Genomic DNA, 23,386 nt, shown 5'->3' with positions numbered 1-23,386 from the left:
TGAAATATCATTTTCTAGGAAATGATATCCTTGCCATAGACCTTTATAGGATGGTTTAAAAAATCACAGAAAGAACACAATGATAGGATATTTAATGCAGGGTTTAGGGATCTACCTCTAGACCGTTATTGCATTTTTAGCAGTTGTTCTGGTTTTATTCTCCTTGAATAACATTTTTCTTTACATAAGGCTTCATTGAAAGTAATGTCTTTTGCAGATAAGTGAAAAAATTGTCCCTAGCTCAGTCTGACTGCTTCTGCCACCTAAAGTGGTTCATATGTATCAGGTTTGATGCCTTTTCTAAACTCTAAAATGAAGATATCTGACTTGACATGTGTCAAATCTTTGACCCATCAATGCTGCATTAAATTCTGTGTCCTTGCAGGTAAAGGGAAAAGTCAATAATGTAGAATGGGTGTCTCTTATGCTGTTTTAAAGCTATGCTGTCTTGATGCAACTCCAGACTCTGAAAGATCTCTCAGTGGTAAGCCACTCTGACTGGCATTATAAGCAAGACTTATAAAACAGCCTTGATTTTTAGATATAGAGCTGCATTCTCGTATAATGAATAAAGGATATCAGGAGGACATGACACTAGAACGTTTGTCTGCCAGTAATTCCAGCTTTTGTATTTTCATTTTGAACTATTTCAAGCTGTAATCACTTTTCCAAGAAGCACTGACAATCATATTTTATTGTCATGCTAAAGAAACTGCCCTTTATGAAAAGAAGCATAGTGCAAGTCCAAAAGGATTGATCCTGTTATTTAGAAAGGCAGGGAAATTTGGAGCTGTGGAGTGGAGTGAGTGTTCTAACTTCTAGAGATATCAAACCTAATCACTTGTTTGCTTTCGTGTCACTTCTTCCTCTATTTCGTCAATGATCTAAAATGTTTTGTTTTACTTCAACCAGCACTGATTTGTTAATTCACTCGTGGTGGTTAGCAAACAGCTTCACAATGGAGGCACTTTTTTGTGGGGTGTGTTGTATGGGAGGCTGCATTGTTGTAATACAGCATCATTTAAATACAACAACGATTTGCAGGGCATTAGCGGTCAAAAGTTTCAGGTGTGTTAGCTCTGCTCAAACGGGTAGAGAGTTGCCATCTGGATATCTAAGGTCTTAAAGAGTTGTTATTCCTTAACATTTAAGTTTATGCCTGGGTTTAATTGCATTTCCTACTGTGTATCCTACTCTCTTTTTCCTTTGTGACTTTATTTCTTTATGAGCACATCTGACTGACAACATTTCTCTGATAGTGTTTTGTATGCACTTTATCACTGCCTTATCACACAATGCCTCAGCTTGCTTTCCTTACTGCAATCTCTCTTTTCCCATGCAAGCACAATTTTAAACCTTTCATAAACATTGTAAAGGGAGAAATAATGAAGAAAGAGAAGAAAAATAACCAGGGCATATATTTTGCAGAGACATTCTGGCTGGCTAGTTTATACGGCACTGGTGTTTATTACAATAATAAAATTCATAAGCTCCTGCAGTACTATTTAAGACGTGAAATATATTTTCTCATTATAGAGGCCATATTTTATCCTTGCCTTTGAAATAAATGATCCTCAGTACCAATGTTACCAATGTTTTCCCCACAGGCCTATTGGAAACATTCATGAGTGTATAACTGGGCCTTTCACTAACAATTGTATATCCAGCAAGTAAGTCTGTGAGTGGGCCTGCCACATCCTTGTAATGAAACAAAGCCTGATTTTTTTTGTGAGACAGGATACTCTTTTCACATCCTATTAGATAATGGATGAGATGTAGAATCAGTTCTGTGGCAAAGAAACACCCTGGAGGCTGATCAGTTTGTCAGAATAAATAGGCATCTCCCAACAGAAATGCATTAAGCACTCCCTTTTTATGGCAAAGCATGCATCATAAAGAAAAGGCATGTCACTTACAACAAAGAGCAGTTGGTGATAGTTTTTTTCATTTTTTACTTTCAGACATGAAAAATATGATAAATTTTCAGTAACAAAATACAGTTGCAGTAAGCAACTGCAAAAATGCTGTCAGTTAACTTGTATTTTATGGCTTCATTAATATTAATACAGTTACTTGGCCCTTGGAAAGGAAAGGATTTGATGTTCAGTCAGGATTTAATACTTTTGCATAAATTTAATATTAGTAAGTGTTTAAAATTACTATAAGTACTGTAATTACTAATAATAGTTACACTTTCTTTTCCTTCTTGTGCCAGAAAAAGACTGGCAGATTGCTGTGTTAATGTAAACAGCAGATAAACTTTCTATGTCTTTACGCATTTAGCACTTGCTGCTGTTACCCTTGAAAGATTCTTTGGTTGGAAAACAACCAACACAAAGAATAAATCCCAAAGGTTCAAACCTACCCCTGCATTAAAAAGAGGATTAGCAGGGAAATCCCCAAAGCACTTAAGGGATTTAGGCACTGGAAATTAATATAACCTGTGTGTGGGCTATTACAGGCTTTTGAATATCTGTAAAAATGTATGAGATAGACTCAAGCAGAAATCCTAAATCCAGTGACCTCAGAATAGGCGGTATTAAAAACCTCAACAGGGATTCAGATCCTGTTTTTAAAATCCTCCTATCGTTATGATTATTCAAACAAAAGGTAAAATCAGACCAAACTCTGGTCACTTCTATAGAATTCAAATGCCACAGATGACGTCTGCAGTGATGCTGAATAAAAACTAGGGTGATAAAATGAAGCTTCAGTCTCAGTTACTCCTGACTGGGCCATTTATAGTGTTTTAAGTTTGGAAGTGGGAGCAGAATCAGAATGTAGCTTTTTTTTTTTTTTTTTTTTTTGAATGAAAGGAAAATGAGTTTGTCACTTGCATGCTATGCTGCTTGGTTTTTTAGAAGTAGAGATTTTACCATTTCCTTTTTTGCAACATTTCAAAGATTTGCTTTCCCTTGGATTAAGCACCACAGCTCTCATTCTCTCCCTTGCCTACTGCAAATGCCTTTTCCTTGGTCTCTGATAATATCTCCCTATAGTGCTTATAAGTAATACCATTAAAATCATCTTTCTTCCAACTTCAATAAAATACTCCCATTCCCTGCACAAAGCTTCAAGTTTGAGCTCCCTTCTTTTATTTTAAAGTTACTCCTCAACTCAGATATTCCTTTTCTTTTTCATCCTTACCTCCTTCCACATGTCTACACAGAAGAATGCAGGGAAGTTTGCAGTGAGGCGGTCATAGATAAGGTTTAATCTGCAGCACTGCAGATGCACTGCTAGGGACTTCTTGCAAAACTCAAGCACATATCCAGATTTCTTACCAGCCTTCTGCAATCCATGTTGAAATCTGAACTATCCTTTCTTCCCTCCTATAGTTATCACTCTTGGCTTTGTACTGAAGACAGACCATGCTGTGGCTGAGGTGTGTCTTACAAAGCCAACATTCACATCCAGGTTAAAGACATCAGGTGAGGAAAGATGCACTCATACTTCTAGTACAGTGTCTTCAAATCACTTTTAAAATTTGTATCTAATGTCTACTTTGACTCTTCCTACCTTCAGCTTCCAGCCACTGGTTTGCATCTTCTGCTGAAATAGAGTCTTTCAGTATTCCATACTTTCTTCCTGTGAAGGTGCTTAGATAGTGTAATTAAGATACCTCTGAAGCTGGTTTTACCTAAACAGAGAAACTCCTAAGCTTCTCACTGGTTAAACCATTCATCCTCCCTCTTTCCTCCAGCCCCAAATCATATTCACTGCATTTTTCTGAGGATTGTCTTGTTTTTGTCACTAGTTATATTTGACTAATCTGTATCATTGCTGTGCTGCATCAGCAAAGTTTTTTTTATATACTTCTGAATCACTATTGAGTATTGAATCATGACAGGTTTGATGACAGTCCCTGTCAAATGCTGCTACCAATGCCCTGCTTTGCATAAATTCTTCAAAGAAAACATTGCTTTCTGTGATCTGCCAGTTCTTAAATCCTCATTTAGGATTTAAGGACCAAAGCATGATGAGGCATCCATACTGCATGACCTGGCAGTGATGAGACAATGCTCCTGCTCAGACCCCAACCACATCAGTTGGAACCCAGCCCACTAAAAGATTTTATTGATATAATATGGTGAAGAATCCCTTATCAGAATATTCTCTAGTCTGAAGTCTTACAAAAAGATTTGAAGAAACTGATTTTGTGCAATTATTTTTCTTATCAAACCTGTAATTTCATCATAGACTGAATCAGTTTCTTCTGTTGTGACCTGTTGTCAGTGAGAATATATTGACTTGTAAAATCTTAAAAAGATCACTTCTATCTTTTCTCTTTTCATCATCCCTCATTCAATGGTGGCTGTCTGGACCCTCCACTACTGATAAGAATTGTGAAGATTAAAAGCTACTGAATGCAGGCAGGATCAACATCTTCATCAGTACTGGAGCAAAACTAGTATGCAAGCAATGCAAAGATTCTTAAAAACCATAACTATATGAACAAAGAAAACCAACAGAGATCTCCTTTCATTTTTTTCTCCTTTTCATTTAAAATACAACAAAAGTGCTTACAACTTATACCTTCTTTCTCAGGAAAACAAGTACATCAAGAAATCAACCTTCAACACATCTACTTCACTCTTTCTTCTAAAATCAAGCTTGAAACCAAACCAAAAGAGTGCTACATTATAATTCATGCTAGGTCTGAAATAAACCACAGCTGACAAGTGTTAAGTCTATTATTTATTGAGCTGCCAGAAAATGCACTTTAAGTGCTCTTGTAATGTGAGAAGGCTAAGTATAGTCTAAAGAGAATCCCAGAGAAGTCATGCATAATCTAAGACACATATGGAACTAAATAGACATTTTTATGTCTTCAAAACCAGTTTGGTTATGTATTACACATCAAAGCAAAATAAGCATTCTAAAATACTTGCACAGCTTTGATCACTGCAGAATCAGAACATCTTGGAACTGTAAGAAAACCTCCTTCACTGCATGCCAGTGAAGCCACAGAGGACTGCTATTACTGTTTTAGTGACTGAAGCCTGATTTGTAGAAAACCTGGGCCGGCCACAGATCCCTAAAATCGGAGAATATTAATTCAGTTGATATGTGTACCTAAATGCCACCGAGGATCCACACTAAATGTACTTGTCCAAGATCACATAGAAGCACATAAGAAGATTTCCAGATTTTAGACATTGGACTTCCCCAATAGCCATCTCAGATCATCCCTCTAAAGAACCACATTCTAGTTTCATAAGGTCAAAACTTGGCCTAACAGAAGTAATCAGGAAAGTATTTCCATGCTTCCCCCTCCCCCTTTTGTAAATGAAAATATAATGGAGGAGTGTAACTATGTAGTCACCAATCACACGGAATATCCTGAGTTCCAACCACCAAATAATTATATGGTATAGAAAAAATGTATAGTTGTTTGCTCTTTATCAGAATAACAGGATTTTCTTTAACTATTCTTTTGTAACCCGAAGAGTGTTTTATTAAATAGTAGTACAAACAAAACACTGGATAGGTAAAAATTAATTATCTTCACTGGACAACAGCAACATCTGGTTAAAAAACTTCCTTGAAAATGTAAAATATTATAGGGCACCAAGTTTCAATCCTAAATGAGCTTTTGTAGTCAAACTATAGGCTGCTGACTGGAGCAAACATTTATATTGAAAATATGAGCATGCCTTATGGGAAATCAAAGCAATCAGGAAGTGCCAAACAGAACGACCCAAGTTGTCTCTCTGTAGGGTTTCCATTTAGAAAAATATGGTTTCTAAAATATGCACTTTCCAAAGTCCAAATGATGTTACAGTGACTGAGAAGTACATACAGATTTTTTTTTTCTTCTAGAAAAGCCCACAAACCCCAGATTTCACAGAATATGATTTTACCATGCTGCATGACTTTCAAGTAAAACAGGACTTGGATCTTGGTGACAGTTCAGACCTCCATAAACACACACTATTTTTTACTCTGATACTATGAACTTTGTTATTTATTTCCATCCAAAGTCAATTAAAACCACCCCTTGCCCTCTGTGAAGGTCACAGTCCTTGTCATGCTGCTGCTGTGAACCAGACATCTCAGGTATTGGATTGACTTTGCCTCTGGCACTTTGTTATATCCAGAACCACGTGTGAGACCATCATCCACACACCCTGTCTTTTGATATTTCTTGTCCTTACAGCAGGAAACTTTAAAAGCAGAGTATTTACCATCTGGAGAAGCTATGTTTACTCAGAATTTGTGGCTTTGCCAATTGCCAGTTATAGAAAAACCTGCAAATACTACAATGAAGATAAATGCCACAGAACAAAAAGCATTCATTTCTAATGACACCAGTTTTATCAGATATGAGGCAATTGCAAAGCATAGTAGTACTTGCAGAGCAATTTTGGTCTTTTTCCTTATAATAAAGTACACACATTTACTATGCATATTTCAGCTAAAATCAAACTTTTGTGAGAAGGATGACAATCTGTCAAAACATGGTTTCAAAAATACAGCTGTATTCTCTGAGCAGCTTTTGCAATCTAAGGGCAATTTGCCATCAATACTATAAGAGGCAATTTTCTATAAACATAAAAAGCTTTAGGCATAGGACTGCATCAAGATTTCAATGTTTTCCTTTTGAATCTGGAAGTAAAAGTCTCCTTTCTGACTCCTGCAAAACAACCCATGGGCTCATTTCCTAAGATCTAGCTGATGGCATTTACATCTGAAGTCTCTTCAGTGAGCGCTGGTGAGTTCGTGCCTGCAGCCAAACATTCTGTCCTGGAGCTTGCCTTATATCAGGCACCATTAACCTAAAAGGTGGGCTGGTTAAACTGACAGCATCAGCTCAGAAAACCTGTCCCAGACCTCCCCAAGCCTGATTTGCTGATTTTTGTAGATTGGCTTATTTCTGCTTCCCAGCCCCCTTTGTTGCCTTGTAGTCTAAGCACTGCAAAGGATAGAAGAGAAGACAAAGGCAGGGTCAGATCCAGGTACTTCTCTCAGAAGTGACTTCAGGCCTCTGTGGGGGAAGAGAGAATCTCCTTCCAGATTTCTCTACCCATATCTACACTCAAGGCTATTACACAATTTTGTTCTTAGCATGTTGGCTAGGATGTGAGACTTATTTGCCCATCTCAGAAAATAAGAAGGAAAAGTCTATAAAGCAGAGTTAGTAACAAGATTGTGTGGTATACTGAAAGTGTGAAAAACCGTTGGTTGTGCTATTATGTGCACATAAGAGAGTCACATCTTGTTATCACTGAACAAACTACCTGATAGCTGACCACCCAAGCAGACATGAGTTCAAACACTGCACAATTTTCAAAGCAGACCATGGCTTTGGTTGTTGAAACAGGCAAAGATGGCCCTGGCAGAGGTGCACAGCTTTAACAGAACAATATTGTGCCCTGAAGCACTAGGAAGGGATGCCCAGTTAGGTGCCAACCAAACTGCTGCTGGAAAAGGAAGCCAAACAAGCTTAAACCAAGTAAGCAGCTGCCTAGAGCAGCAGGCTGCTAAACCCTGCAAGGCATTCGTGTCCCTGTTACTTACCTGTGCCAGAGCTGTGGACAACAAGCAGAGAGAGCAAGGCTTCTAGCTTGTCAGGTTACAGGGACTCTGACAAGACCTTAGATGTTAAACATTACTACTTTGAGGAGCTCTTCCTAGCCCCAGAAACAGCTGCTGCCATGGAGTCTGACCCCTCCTTCAGGACCAGCTGTCACAGCTACTCATCCTCCTCTGCTCTTAATTCCTTTGTACCCGCTTCTCCTCTCTGCCTTCTCATTTCTGTGCAGCAGCAGCCTAGACTCTTCCTTTCTTCAGGTGGAAAAACTGAGTTTTCCTTGCAGGTTGCACTGCTGAGAAGCTTTGGGGTAGCCCTGCTGGAAGTCTCACGGCCATTCCAGTAATCTGTAGCTAATGCAGCTGTAGCATATTTGGGACCTGGATTACTCTCTCTACATGGTGCTGTGTTATGCTGGTGGAGGTTTCAGCACTGCTTGGGATGCAGAACTGCAGACATCCCTTATTTCCTTCTGCAGTACAGGCATGACAAAGGAATTTAATTAGGTATTAGGTTCTTTCTGGCCCCACTGGAGAGAAAAAACAATTCTGTATTGACTTAAATCTGTTCCCATTTAAGTAACTTTAGTAAGTAGTAGAGACACCTAATCACATCTATCTAGTGTATAATGTTTAGCAATTTCATGCCTGGATGACTAATAAAATGCAAAGTGGATGCAGGTTAATGTAAGATTTCTACAAATGATTTCCATAATAAATTACAAAGTATTTATATGAGGAAACATTGAAAAAACCCAGTATCATTGTCACCTTATAATTTAATGGAATGTCTTAGAAAGTAGATGCAAGGGATAAGGAGATTAGTAATTTATGAATAAGAGGAACACTTTTAAAGTAGTTGGAGATGTAAAATGTAAAATGGGGACTTTTAAAAGACTTTTTGTAATCTAGTGCCTATAATTCCCTATTTTATATCATAAAAGAATGCACCATTCCACTTAAAACTGATAAAAAGGAAAAATAAAAGTAAAATAGGAACAAAACCTTAGCAACATATTAAAACACAAACTCCTTTCCTCTCCCACTTATGGTGGTAGAAATCCTCTGTCACTTAGTGGAACAATATAGTATTTACCCCAGATCAGATAAAGTCAGAGCATGAGTCACATTGTAAAGAAAATAAAGCTAGAGTGTATGTTGTCATCACTCAAATGGATACAAAGAAGTAGTGAAATTTTACATGGAAGAAAGCATTATTTTTAGGAACTGGGATGTAAAGAGGGAAAATGACAATTTTCTTGAGATGCCTTCAGAAAGGGTGAGACAATGCATTTGATAACAAGTATAACCGAGTGACTATTTTTTCCTGCAGAACATGCAACACTAGAACTGTGATGTAAAAACTTGATTTTTTTTTCAACAAAGTAGTTGAATGCTACATGAAAATATCACTTCTCCCAGGTTTGAAAAAGATGTTTTGTTGCTGAATACATATATCAGTTCAGAAGCAATGTCATGAGGAATGAATTTTACTGCCTGTGGCTTTAGCTTTTGCTTTAGCAGCTTTAGAGTTCTATTAATATGCCCTTAAAAAGTACAACAAACCTATTTCCATATGATAATACTGCTGCTCTGCATGCATGCCCTGGGCATTTGAACATCTAGCTGCACATTTATATGTGCAAACAGACCTGGAAATCTGATGGGTTCATTAATGTGGTTCTTGGAATGAACTACTGAACATGCAGGCTGGCAAGCTGATGAGAGCTAGGCAATTACCCAGTGCTTATTTCACACCGAATTGCAACAGAAATCAGGACACTCCTTTCCTTGAATGTTTTTAAAAATATCCCTAACAGAATGAAGACATCCCACATACAACCTTTTTTTCTGTGCCATTCAGACTGTGTTCTTGTAACAATGTGCAAGATGTACATTTTGTTCATCTCCCGGTTGCCGGAATTCATCTACATTAAGAAAAGCCCACCCAGCAATATTGGAAACTTCCCGAAGATGGCAGCAGTGACACAGGAATCGGCACAAGCTGGCTTGGCTAAGATTTTGCAGTTGAAAAAGATTCTTAAAAAATCATAGTCAACAGCTATGATCCAGTCCAGGGTTACTAACAGCTGATACACACAAAACCATTCCTGACAAGACAGTCTCATAAAGAAGAAATGGTATTCAGATGCACTGAAACACAGAAAAAGGAGCAAGGGGTGCTCCTTGTTTCAAGGGCATTGCATCTTCTCTTGAATCTGGTAACAGCTGAAACCCTGTAAAAAGAACACCCTTCTGAATATGACCACTGAGCAAATAAAATAGCATAAATAATGTATCTGGGATAACTGCGGTGCTGTTTTAAGTGTTTTACTGGGTTCATGCTATTTCCTATTTGTAGCACTTGCTTTTTAGAACTGTAAACACACATCTAGTTTATGCACTAGGGTGAGCATAAAATAAGGAGCAGATTTGTGTGTCTCTGTGTTCTCAGGAAATGCCTAGCTTCTGCACAAGGACCCAGTGAGCGTGCCTTCCCTCTCAGTGACCACAGTAGGAGCATTAAGATTTCTCTGAGAGAAATTCTCTTTGTTTGTTTGTTTGTTTGGCTTTTTTTGAAGGGGACGGGGAAAGAATGACCTCAAGTCCTTATTCTACTTCTAATTTATGTTTGTCTTATGAAGAAGTGAATATTTTAAAATTAGGGTGTAATCTACAATCATCAGACCCAATCCATGTGCTTGCCAAAGACCAGTGCCACTAAGTTCAATAGCTGCTTCTTTCAAATTCTGAGTGTGAATAGTACTTTATTGAAAATACTAAAAAAACCCACAAAAGCAAACCAACCAACCAACAAAAAAAAAAAACAACAACCCCAAACCAAACCAAAACCAATAACAACAAAAACCAAACAATCAACCAAAAAAACCAAAACAAAAAAAAACCCTTGCATGAAAGGATTCTAATTGGAGGTGTCTCTAAGTCTGAATATTGACACTGAAAAACACTGAGAAACTTTGGATAAATTTCAAAGACAGATGAAGACTTGGTGTTAAGCCTCAGTCTAAAATTAGATGTAGACAGACCTTGGAACTCCACCAACTTCAAGCTCTGAAGGATGGATTTAGACCAAGGATCTACAACTTCAATTACTCTGAAAAGGGAATAAACTAAAATAAATATTGTTTAGAAGTGAGAAAGAAGTTGCAAGTATTTTTTAAAACCGTCATATTTGGTTCTTGTGAATGGAGGATCATCTTTGTGAAATGTTCTATAAGCACTGCTGCAGAAAGCATTTGGAATAATGATGAAAATACCATGCTCCATCTTTCATGGAACAAAGCAGATGCTTCCTGAAAAAAAAGGCCTAATCAAAAAACAAGGATAGCTGGATTGGTTTATGCCAGGAATACCCTGTCACAATGCAGAGCTCCCATTAAGGAAACCTCAATTTCTGTACCTTCTTTTTAATGCAAAGCTTAGCTGTGTGATATCAGGTTATTTTCTTTTGAAACAAGAATGTTTTTTCAAACTTACAGAATCTGGGCTAATTGTATTCACAATGTATATACCAAGTCAATAATGTGACTTCTTGTCTGACCTTTCAAACTAATTCTTTTCTGGTTTGTTGATCCTAGACATTACTGTAAAGTAATTATACAGACTACCAAAAAATGATCCCTGAAATGTGAGCTCTGAACATTGTTTGGTTTACAGGAAATACAGTTTGGCACTTGTCTCAGCACTGTTTTGAAGAACCACACAATAAACACTTTATTGCAAAACAAACTCCATTCAAATTCTGAATGCACATACATGTGTATAAAACCCACAAATATTGTCCTGTATCAGCTTATACTGACAGGTAGCAAGATCCTTGACTACAAAAAATGTGCTCCAAAAATATTTCATATTTATCAAGATAATTTTACCGCTCAGCAATTTTCTTACTTTTCTTTGGATTTCTGACATCTACAAATCACCCAAGAAGCACCACATTTCTCTAGTTGTCTGGGAGGCAGCACAGCAAGGCACAAGCAGTCTAGAAGGTTTCTGGAGTGCATTGATGACAACTCCTTGACAAAAAGGATGGAGGAGCCAACAAGGGGCCATGGTCTGCTGCACTTCCATCAAGGAAGAATGAGGTGCATATGTGAAGACTGGAGGCAGCCTAGGCTGCAGCAACCCTGAACTGATGGAGTTTGGAATCTTGAGAGGAGAGGAAAAGGCAAAAAGCAGGACCATAAATCTGGATTCAGGAGAACCTACTTTGGCCTGTTTAGGGCCAAAGAGTGCCGTGGTAGCCAGCCCTGGAGAAAACAAGGGCGTGGACAGTGGCTGATGTTCAAGGATCACCTCCTCCAGCTCAACAGTTGTCCATCCTGACCATCAGGAAGTCAACTAAAAATAGTAAGAGACGCACTTGATGAATAAGAAGCTCCTGACAACATTCCGACATACAAATGAAGCATGCAAGAGGTTGGAGCAAGGATCCAGAAGGACTATAAAGACACTATTCAAATGTGGCTTAGAAAAGCCAGAACCCACCTGGACTCAAATCTGGTAAGGGACACAAAAGGCATCAAGGATTTCTGCAAGTATATCAGCAACAAAAGGAAGACCAAGGAAAGTGTGGGCCTGCTGGTGAATTGGGCACGGAATTTGGTGAGAAAGTACATGGAAAAAGCCAGTGCAGGCCTAGGACCCACAAGTAGTGTATTTCACTGCTACTAAACGTAATGATATGCAATTACACCCTGGATGGCACAACAAATAACACTAAACCAAAGTGTAGATCTTCACCCTTTCCTCAGCACAGTCAGAGAAGCAGATGCAATCCTTAAATCCCAAGGAAATGTGTATCTGCATGTGGTGAGTACAGAAGGATGACTCCAACCTGGAACTTCTCACTAACATGGGAGTATACCAGAGCTCTGTATAAAAGCAGTTTATGATTGACTAAAAAAATATGCATGAAACAGTCTTGCTTGAAAAGATCCACCCCAAGAAGACAAATCTAACATAATGCATTTGAATACCAGCTGGAATGGAACAAATTGCCTGAAACTTGGGAAAGCATGTACCAGTACCTCTAGGACATCCCTGTCCCTCCCAATAGGTCTTGTTCTCAGAACTCTGAACTGGTATTTTTTTTTTAGTTTCTGGAATTGACAACTGCAATGCAAATTATCTAGGCCTTTAGAATAAGCACGCATGGCTGAAGAATTCCTCATTCATGTAGTGCTTCTAAGAAACCAATGTGATAGGGCTTATTGTTTGTTTTTAATAAGAAAGGGAGTTCAAGAATTCATCTTATGTGATAATCAGATTGTGGTCTGATGATCTGATTATATGTGAAATTTCTTGTTATCATGGCCAGTTCTTGGGCTTATGCAAATGGGCATGACTCCATTTTCTCCAGTGGAGCTACATTAATTTACAGCTGCTCAGGATCAGAGCCTACCTGCCTGTTTCTGACACCTAGGATATGAATTCATATGGCTGTATGGCATCAAGATTCACTAGTCAAGAACAGCACATACCTAAATATTTCTCATTTGAGATATTCTGCTGCAGTAATGCACATCCTCCTGAGCTCTCCCCGTCTCACTATTGTTCTTGTTCATTCCATCTAAAGTCACTTTTCCCTTCCATTTCTCTAGCTACATTTACATCTTGGCTCTCTTGATTTCATTCCTGAAACAAAATTCAAGCTATTCATTATATTTTTTATTTTTTTCCCCAAGTCTTTAAAAACCTTTTGTCTTAAAGCTATTGAAATTGCTCTCTCTTTTTTTTCCCCTCCCTCTCTCCCAGTACATTAATTTTCCTTTTGTTAATACCTGGAAGCATTACTCTTCTCACATGGCTTCTGAAGATAGAAAGAACCTCATAATTGCCGTTAGAACTCCATAAAAGTAATAATACAAGTATAACAAAGCTAACAATACCACTCTACCAACAACAAAGAACAATACCACTGTCAAACACAAGGTGTATCATCCTTTCCTCTCATCCCCTTCCCTGCTCTCAAAAGACTTGGAAGTAGCCACACCTGGAAGCCTTCCAGCCATGAAGGCACAAGACTCTGGTGGATTCCTGTGATAGGAACAAAAAGGAAGGTGAGTGTTTGGAGACACTCACCCTTTCTACCTCCCCAGGTACATCCTTCAGGCATTCTATGCAAATGAGCCAATGGTAATTAGGGTAGCATGAATCAAATTCTGTATTCAGGACCCGCATAGAAAGCAGATAATTAACCAAGGGGGAAAAAAAAGGAAGAATATTTTAAAAATATATTATTCAGATATAACTGATCCTGAGGAAATTATTAATGTGTGTCTAATCCCCACTACTTAAGCATACATGTGGTTCTATTCTGTTGCTAATCATGGTATTTTGGGTCTTTTTGGGGGGGTTATTTTTGCACAAATCAAAGGAAAAAGTAACATACCCCTGGGTCTCTCATAAACAGAAATGTATCATTATCCTTGAAATAATTATAATCTGGGGGGAAAATGTTGTAATATTTTTTTATCTTTTCCCCTCAAAATTCAAATTACGTTGCTATTGGGAGTTTAATGCAAAGACAGGAGAAAATAGCCACAATTAGTGTATGACTCCGCTGTATTTTTGTTCTTTGGCTTCAAAGATAACCTACCAGCTCACACAGAAAACAAAAAAGAAGTTACTTTGGCAAACTGTCTTAAAAGCACTCAACAATAATGACCCCAAACCACTGCAGCTCTCAGTTGTCTTACTGCTGTATTTGGGGGCTATTACTGTAGCTTGCTGATAAATAAGGCTCAGTATGAAAAGTTTGCTTGGAGTCTTCTGGTGTCTTACCTTTGTGTAATACCTTTACTTCAAATGTGTGCCACAATCTCTTTCTAAATTCAATCTCATTTTTGGATACATAGGAGTTTGGAATTTTTCTATAAGCAGCAAATCAAAAAGAGGCAAAGCATGCCTGCTTGTACTGAAGTGGCAAAATCACATTTGTCAAATATAGATGGACTTTAATTTGCTCTTGTAAGTTGTGATATCTGTTATTTTCCCACTGGAGAATCAAGTGTGCATCATTTTTCTCAGTTGCTTTATGAGAAAATTGTAGTTCATGAAAACCTGGGAGGTATTAACAGAAAAAGGATGCAATTTGACTTACAGTTCAAGTTATCTCTATTTTCCATTAACAGAGAGTGCTATGCTTTTAAATTAAAAATGGTCCAAAGCTACAAAATTCAGGGTTTGTATCAACATTTTGTTCAGTCTCATGTTTGAGGAACAAGTTGGAAATTAACCCCGCACTTGGGTTCAGCTCATTTTATACAGCCTCTGCTTGTGGACTCTAGCTCTTGAGGAACCACTGTCCACTTTCAGGAGTTTGTTAAATGCTCATCACTTGTTAAGATAAGATTCAAAAGTCAGAATTAACAACTATTTGCTCTAGCCTGTCCACCATCCTGGATGCTTGAACCATCTACCTGTCTGCTCAGCACATACACACACACACACACACACCTCCCAGCAGAATTACATGACAGCACCTGCTCTTGATGAGACACATACAAGCTTCCAAGGGGAAACAACTTTACAAGATGCAAATCCATGTTTTTCTATATTTATAGTATGTATATACCACCAAAACTATTAATATGAGAATAGATTAAAAAATAGGAAGTTTAAGTCAAGGAATAATGCACACATTTGCTATTTTTTGAAAAGCCTTCTTCTAAAGAAAAGGAATTTTGCTGATTTTTGACAGATGCCACTGCTGCTGTGGGATCCAATAAGACGTTTTGTCTTGCATAATGAGTGCTAAAGATATATGCACATGGCATTACACAAGGAATTAAGATGTATAATTGCATAATGGCTGCTAGGGATGCATACACATGGCATTACACAAGGAATTAAGATGCATAATTCTTAATGAGAGCGATGTCTAATGCCTGAGAGTAGCAGGCTAGACATTAGGTTCCCATTAAGAATAGGCCTAATTTAAAGCATTTGAACAGTCTCACTCAAATTGCTCTCAAGTATAAGCGGATGTTTAAGCAAATTTTTTCATTAGGACTTTACTCCTAATGCACAGCACATTTATTTCATTCAGATTTTCTAAGAGCTTGTATTAGAAATATATAAAGCCAAGCAACTAAAACACATGATTACCTATATGAAGCCTTTCCAATACATAATTTTTTACACCTGAAAACTGATGAGTCAACCTACAGCAAGTCTTTGCAAATCTTGTTTTATTCATGCCTTCTCTACTGAATTTATCTCTTAAACAAGAAAATACTTGGACATGTCGGCAGCGCTCTTGGCGTTCCTGCTGGGCCATCTCAGCCCACTTGCACCTCTGCACTCAAAATGTGCCCAAACTCATAGGGGTTTTCCAAGGAAACTAGTGCTGTGCTTATCCCTTTCTTGCCTTCCCTCTATGCTCAGGCGAGGTAGGATGGGCACACATCTCAGCGCTGAACTGTACACAGTGGGAGAGCCACAAACACAGGCAGCAGGACTTCTGTTAAGACCCTGTAAGGACAGTATCCCTGTCCATCAGCCACACAAACTGTAAGGCTTAACAGGATGTGTGCTACTCTGAGATAACACCTGCCTTGTGGGTGCTGAGGAGTGTGAGGCACAGGCAAATGGTTTTAGTGACCTGCCAGTGTTATCTTGCAGCAACATACATACCTTAGGATATCCTACAAAATTATAAAATAGCCCCAAACTCACAGAAAATTATTATTTTTTTTTTAATTTAACAACCAAACAAAAGAAATGAGATGTGTAATAATTAAATGGCCAGTAAAGAGCAAATAGGTCATGGAATGTTTCATTTCTGGACTGCTGAGGAGAACAATAGACAGGGACACAGGTGAATGAAATAAAATGTCATGTACATTCTACATGCTATTCAAGCATAGCAATTTCCCTGAAAGGTCCTTCATTAAAACAAGAATGAAATAGTGGAAGAGATAGTTTGGAAAGATTTTTTTCTTTTTTTCATGCACCTTAATATTTCTCAAGACACACTTCTATTTATAATTCTGATTGGCATTTGAAATGCTGTAGTTGCTCTACTGTAGTTACTCATACCACAGCCCTGTATAGACACAAATTTTGCAGCCTGCAATTTAATTAATATATCTATATCTATCTTTATATATCTGTAACTAAAATAATTCAGTGCTTCCAATTAAACAAAATTCAAGTTTTCTAGAAAATATGGAATCTTTTTCTAAAGGATTCTTACAAACCAATAATTCTCAATATTCATTTATCAAACAACAGAAAATAATGTAACAATTTTCTTGGAAATCTTGCAACTATATATGATGTTTTAGCAATAATCAGGTTATATTCTGAATTTACAGTGTTTTGTCTTTTGCACTTAAGGAAAAAAAAAGCCGATTCAGCTACATGGAATTAAATATTAAGAGATACTAAACCAGCAAATTCCAGTTCCCTCTTGCAGAAACATTTCAATAGTGACATTAGCAAAGTTTCTGAATTTTACTCTTTGAAAACAGAAAAAGCTTTCTAATTTTGTTGGACATTCAATTACAGATAAGATAGATGGGAAAATCGTCCAGAGCATCGCAAAGAACAACCAGTACTTGTCCTCTCTGTCCTGTGAGTACATATTGGTCTTGTCTGGCATAACAGTCCAAATATTGATTGCAAATCAACTTTTAAAAATATCTCAGCAGAAGACTTGTCTTAGCGTCCTCTTGAAGCAGTGGCTTCCATGCCAGTGAATTGCTTCACATTCAAGAATGAGTTTCTCTTGTGTTTTTTTGTTCCCTGTGAGTAATTGTCATATAAAACCCATATGCAGGACTAAAATACAGCTTTGATACAAAAGTGGACGAATGAACAAATACCTCAAAATTCCAGCAGCATAACATCAAGACTATACATTGTAAGAATTTCCTAAGATGTTATTTTAGCTGTAAAGATACATTATAAATCCACATCTGATATTTTCTTCAGTTATTTCACATGCTATTCCTTATCTCATAAATATGACATAAATAAATATGACATATGCTGAGATGTCGTGTCCTGTTCAAGAGCAAGATCTTTGGAGACAGTTAATATCTTTTGCTGGACCAGTTGGTACAGGTAGAATATTGAGCAGGGCTGTTGGATATATACTGGCGTATTCAGTTTGATCCAAACCCAAAAAGTTTCCCATGTTAAGAGTTCCCTGGAATAAAAGAACTTAAGGAAGCTTTTCCATGAGCATTAGTAATCAAGAAGAAAATTTTGAGACATTGGTATAATAAGTTTGAGAGATGATATATATTTTCTAATGTTTAATCAGGCTTGAGGTTATAATGCATCTCAGGACACTTTAAAAGTTCTCTTTTCCTCTTCTATCCCACTACCTATTAATGAAATTTGTGGAAATATATCTGATAACATACAGTTAAAATTGGCCCCATAGGTTACCAGGTTCCTGAGGAGGTGTGAATGATCAGCTAAGACACAGAAACAGTGCTGTTCCATGAGACTAATTTCCATACAAAAACAGGATAAAAAAAGTGAGCTCATCTCAGACTGACAGGCAAAGTCTGCTGATAAAGAGGGAATAGGAACATGGAACAGATACACAGTGATGAAAACAGGGTAAGCTCTCACAGAGCAGAGAACAGAGTGACATGTCCCATTGTTAAATCTGCTCCTCTTTGTGCTCTACATATCATTTTCCTTCATGCTCCTGTAAGTCTCTATCCCTTTTTCTGCTGTGTATTCTGAAAGGAAGAGAGATATCTTTTAAAGGCCCTCAATAGGTTTTTGGTAACCTATTTTATGTGATCATTACCCTTCATTATGTTTCCATCATCTGATTTTCACATTACTGTGCTTTATTTTTGGCTCTCTCTGACTGTGAAAAAAGAAATGCACCTATTCCCAGGTTAGCTTTTTGTATGCTAAACCCAAACACTTTCAACAGATTACTCTAAAGGTGTTTTTTATTTTTTTTTCCCTGAAAGAAAACTTCATATTTTCCAACATTTCAGTGTTTAACTGTTTGAAACTTGTTATCATTTTGGTTGTTCTGCTTTGTTCCTTTGTTTCAAGAGCAATTACACCCGGAGGAGCAGGACACAATAGGAGTTACAGCATTTTTGATGCAATGTAAGTGGTGTCTTATGTAACAGGACCATCCCCTCCTAGGCTTTGCTTCACTTTGTTTACCCCAGTGATACAATCCAGCATCTGATTTGCTTTCAGCACTGCAGCTGTGTTTTAGTCCAAAGGCTTTAGGGACTTTTCTATAAACAACTCCCAAATCTCTCTCATATCAAATAATCCCCATTCTGTTCTGGGAAGGATTTTTTTTTTCTGTAACTGCTGATTAACAAGGTAGCTGAGTAGAAGTTGTTTCCTTTCGACCTTCCTACCAATTCACTCAGGATAAGACTCCAACACAGTGCTTGCAACACTACTGCTTATTTTCAAGAGAGAAAATTTTGATGTCATAAACAAATGTGAGCTCATGGGCAAAACCTATCAAGAAAAAGCTAGAAGAAAGCTAAATATAGGCTCATTCTCATGCCATGATCAGCTAGTGGTAATTCATGAATCATCTGTCTATTTAATACTATGAGAGCTCATAACTTATGTTGATCTTCCCCCAGAGATGACAAAACAATAACATTTTAAAGGTATTTGTTTTATGGTTTCTTGATTAATGAGGCTTTGAGCTGATTCACTCACTGCAGCAGAGGGCATTGGCAAGTATACATGATGCAAGGGCAAACAGATTGACACATCAAACATAACCCATTTACCACACACATGAAATACACAGTAAATAAGTATCTTAGGACAGAACTATAGAATGATTTCCACACTGCATGCACAACAGAGGCTACAAACATGCACAGTGTTTGCAGTTGGCTCTGTAGTCACAGCAGGGTCATGCTTTTGCTAAGAAAGTTCAGAGTGGAGAAGAGGAAAGCTACATTTTGCCTTGTCGTGGTTGCTGCCCTCTGGGTCCTGTGCTGCACTCCCAGGGGAGCAGGAACTTGCTTGCTCCCCCAGTGCACGCGGATGCAGGGCAAGCTCTGGGAGCAGAGAGTGGGACAGGGAGTGAGACCTGTCAGCTAGGACATGAGTATAGGGTGGGAATCTCCCAGGAGGCACTGGGGACTTCTATGAAGAAGGGAGCAAACCCACAGCTAAGTCCTCACAGACAGCTGATGAGTTCTTAAAGATCTGGAGGGCTCTCTGCAAAGTTGTTGCAGCCTAAAAAGCCACTAACACTTGATGGGCTGGAAAGCAAAACGGAAGTAATGGCACACTTGTAACGACATGCTGAAAGATTTATCTTATCCCAGATATATTTATTTAATGTCTAGGCCACTGACTTTTGTATGTTTAAAATTCTTGCATCATTCTAGTTCAGTATATGAGACATAAATATGCATATACAGTTCTGAGTGTACGTGTGTGTATACATAAATATAAAAAGAGTACATTTAGTATTTGGTTTGGTATGTTTTAAATAAAATCTCTCCAAGAGTGGAAAATTCTTTCCTGATTTTTTTTAAGCATGCTTTTCTTTTTTGAAAAAAATGGGAGAGTTCAGCTTTATAGCTTCTGGATAGTTGGAGGTCATGCTGTAATACACAGTAAAAATTTTTTACTGTCCAGTTAGGGTAAATACCTGTAGGGTTCAAAAGATAAGTTAATTAGGACTCTTTCCTGTAATTACTATTTTATAATGATTAATCTTCACTGTGTTTGTCTTTCAGTCTCTTTATGTGAATCATCTTTAAGTAAATAAATGAATTGTATTGAAATGAAGTCTAATCATGGGGGAGAGGTTTTCATATCATCTGAATAACATGAAGCCATTTATTAAACTGACTTAACCTCTAGGATTATGCAATCCATTTTGATTTATATTTGGAAAGGGGTTTGTGAAGGGAATCCTGTGGCTTAAAGTATAACAGACACAGCTGAGATCCACCTGCAAAAAACTGAGAGTGAGAAGCCCTGCAGCAGGTCTCAGCCAGGGTCCAAAGCATGTCTAGTTCTGTCTCCCATGTAAGCTTCCCCATTCAGTGATACAGGTCTCCAGAGATCCAAAGAGTTACTGATGAGAGAGAAGTATGAGTGGAAGTCAGGGAAAAGAAAGGCTTCAGCCTCCTGACTGTGCAGACATCCTCAGCCCAACATTTATCAGTCTTTCAGAAGTGTAGCTGGGTTCCCAGTAAAGGACTGTAAAAAGGTAGTAACTTCAAATGCTTTTCTAGTCTGCTTTTTCTGTACAAAGGAACAGTGTTGCTGTGTACTCCAGGCTAGATCCAATAAAGGATGTGGGTGCACAGAAGTTAAATACTGCAGTATTTAATGTCCTAGAATGAAATACAGACCCTTGTAGAGCACAGGCACAGCAATCTGATATAGGTATTTAAGAGCAGCACAGAGAAGCCTACACAGAAACAAATGGGTGTTATTTTGCAGGCAGACACAACACAGAGAAAAAAACCCCAACAGACAGCCAGTTTTTGCAGTGCAAGTGTGGTGTGAGTGGAGCTCCCTGGCCACGCTTGCCAGGAGCTGCTGTTTGTCACACCCTGCCAGGAGTCTGCGGCAAGGTGAAAGTTTGCAAATGACAGCACATTGCTTAGAAGCAGAGATGAAAGCTGATTGTAAAGACCTGCAGAAGAGCCTTACAAGATTGGATGATAAAGTGGTGAGTTAAATTGACTGTATGTTTTTGTGGCTATGTACTCTGATTCTGTACCAGATTTACGAGGTATCGAACAGAAATAGTAGGAGTGAAATTCAAAGCAGCTGCCTGGAAGGAAGCGGTTCCTCGTGCCATGCACAATATGTTCATGGACCTTAGTGCCAAAGGATGCTACACAAGCTGAAAATCTACACCTTTCCAAGAGAATCTGGTCAAATGCATAGCAGATAAATCCAAAGGAAATCATTACTGACACATCTGTAATTATTAACATCCCAGACACACCCGGGAAGTAGCCTTAGTTAACTGGAGCCTGAGAAATGTGAAAGTATCACACTTGCTTCTTCTTATCCCACTCTGTCCTAGGGAGCTGTGTGCAGCCACTCCTGGGGACACCAGGGCTGGCACAGCATGGCCATTGTGCCTCTGCCCAGGTGCAGAGCCCAGGGATGTGCCAGTGCTTGGCCTGGGACAGGGGTGCTGCAGGGCCAGCTGGGACTCAGTGAGGATGAACTGCCCAGGGTGGCACAGGCAGGAGCACAGTAACACTGGCTGCCAGTCACTGTCACACAGATTCAGGGTTGGGAATTATTGTGGTACTGGTACCAGGGCAATGGGGCTGGCATTGGTGCCACCCACAGCTGCTGCCAACAAGCTCTGGCAGGAGGAACTTGTTGGGCAGCAGAGGCAAAAAGGAGGTGCTATGACAGCTATACAAGGTGACAGTGGAGCTACAGTGAGCTGATCCACCCTTAATGTGCTGAGGGTTGGGTCAATGCCAGAAGTAACGCAAAATGAGAAAGCATGCCTCACTCCTTTACAGCTTCATTTGCACTAAATTGCATTTTCTGTGATGTCCCTGGCTGGAGGAGCAGCTCAGAAACTCATTCCTCGTATGTGAGATGCTGACTCCATAAAAGTAGATCTGGCACTACATTAAGCAATATATATGGAATGAGAATTTAAAATCAAATTTAAAATAAAGGGCTTCAAAACCAATTCTTCTCCCCAGTCTGTTATAAATTATACAGCCTTCAGTGTAAGCTTAAAGAAACAGCAAATCTTGACAGCAGGTAACCTCTTTTTTTCATTACTGGGGCTCTTCCAGTTCCTTCAGATCAATAACATTCCTATGTATCTTTATAAATTTGGGTAGCAGAAGTTGAGCCCATCTTGTTTTTCTGCTGAAAAGTAGAAGCAAAAAATATTTTAATGGATATTTGAAACAGGGAGATTAAATTCTCTCTTAGTTATACCATGAACAAAAGGCAAGAGAGAATGCTACATAACTTGAGACATTTTTTACCCTTGAACTTCTTCAGATCACAGTTATTTTTGTAATTTCTTTTTACATTGCTTTTTGCAATCCTGAGAGTTTTTTAATGTGAACTGACTAGGTTAAAAGGTCTACATTTCATTACCTATTAAAAAACCACCCCTCTTTACTTTATAAAACTGACATTGCTTTTACATTTTGCCATTTACTTTTAGAAACAGCTGGGGTAATTAGATGAGGCAATCCACATCTACTCTTCTATCCAGTAAGTTTCAAACCAAAATTTAATTCAAGATCTTTTATACCAACACTGAACTTTTCCTTCAGTGCTGTAAGGACTAATGTGGAAGTTAAAGCAAACAGATTGTTCACTGATCAATGGGTATTTTAAAAGAACAAAAGCACAAGGGAAAATGTATATTGATTTTAAGATACTTCACAGATTGATTTTACATTTATAATCTGAGTAAATTTAATCTGATAATTTTATTTTAAAATTAAGTTATACTTTATATTAGTATTTTTTATGTAGCTACTTCTGAAATGGAGGAAACCAGGCTAGTTATGTATGTATGCCTTCATCTTTTTAAGGGTTTTGTAGAAGCACTGTCACAGTGGATAGAATTATAAAAAGCCTATTTCCCAAGCTAGCTAACACTTGTATACATTATTAACTATAAATATAGGTAAATATACACCAGCTGAATTTTTCGACTACTCAGATAGCCAAGTAAAAATGCAAGTTGCTACTGAATAATTTACAATTTGATTACTTTTTAGATGATGACAAGAAAACAAATGCAATGCTTTGGTCTCCTTTTACTAGGAACATCAGAAAAACCCAGCATATCTTTTCAAAGACAATAGAGGAGTCTTTGACAAGATGCTGAAACAGA

The 23,386-nt window shown here is 38.1% G+C and overlaps 1 protein-coding gene across 1 annotated transcript in view; it reads right to left on the bottom strand.

Moving 5' to 3' along the window:
* PRKN (parkin RBR E3 ubiquitin protein ligase) overlaps positions 1-23,386 on the bottom strand; it is a 674,035-nt gene that overhangs the window by 16,706 nt on the left and 633,943 nt on the right. The window lies entirely within an intron of this gene.

This window comes from Agelaius phoeniceus, chromosome 3 (assembly GCF_051311805.1).
Source record: "Agelaius phoeniceus isolate bAgePho1 chromosome 3, bAgePho1.hap1, whole genome shotgun sequence".
Lineage (NCBI taxonomy): Eukaryota > Metazoa > Chordata > Aves > Passeriformes > Icteridae > Agelaius > Agelaius phoeniceus.
This window is presented reverse-complemented; position numbering and strand designations above follow the sequence as displayed.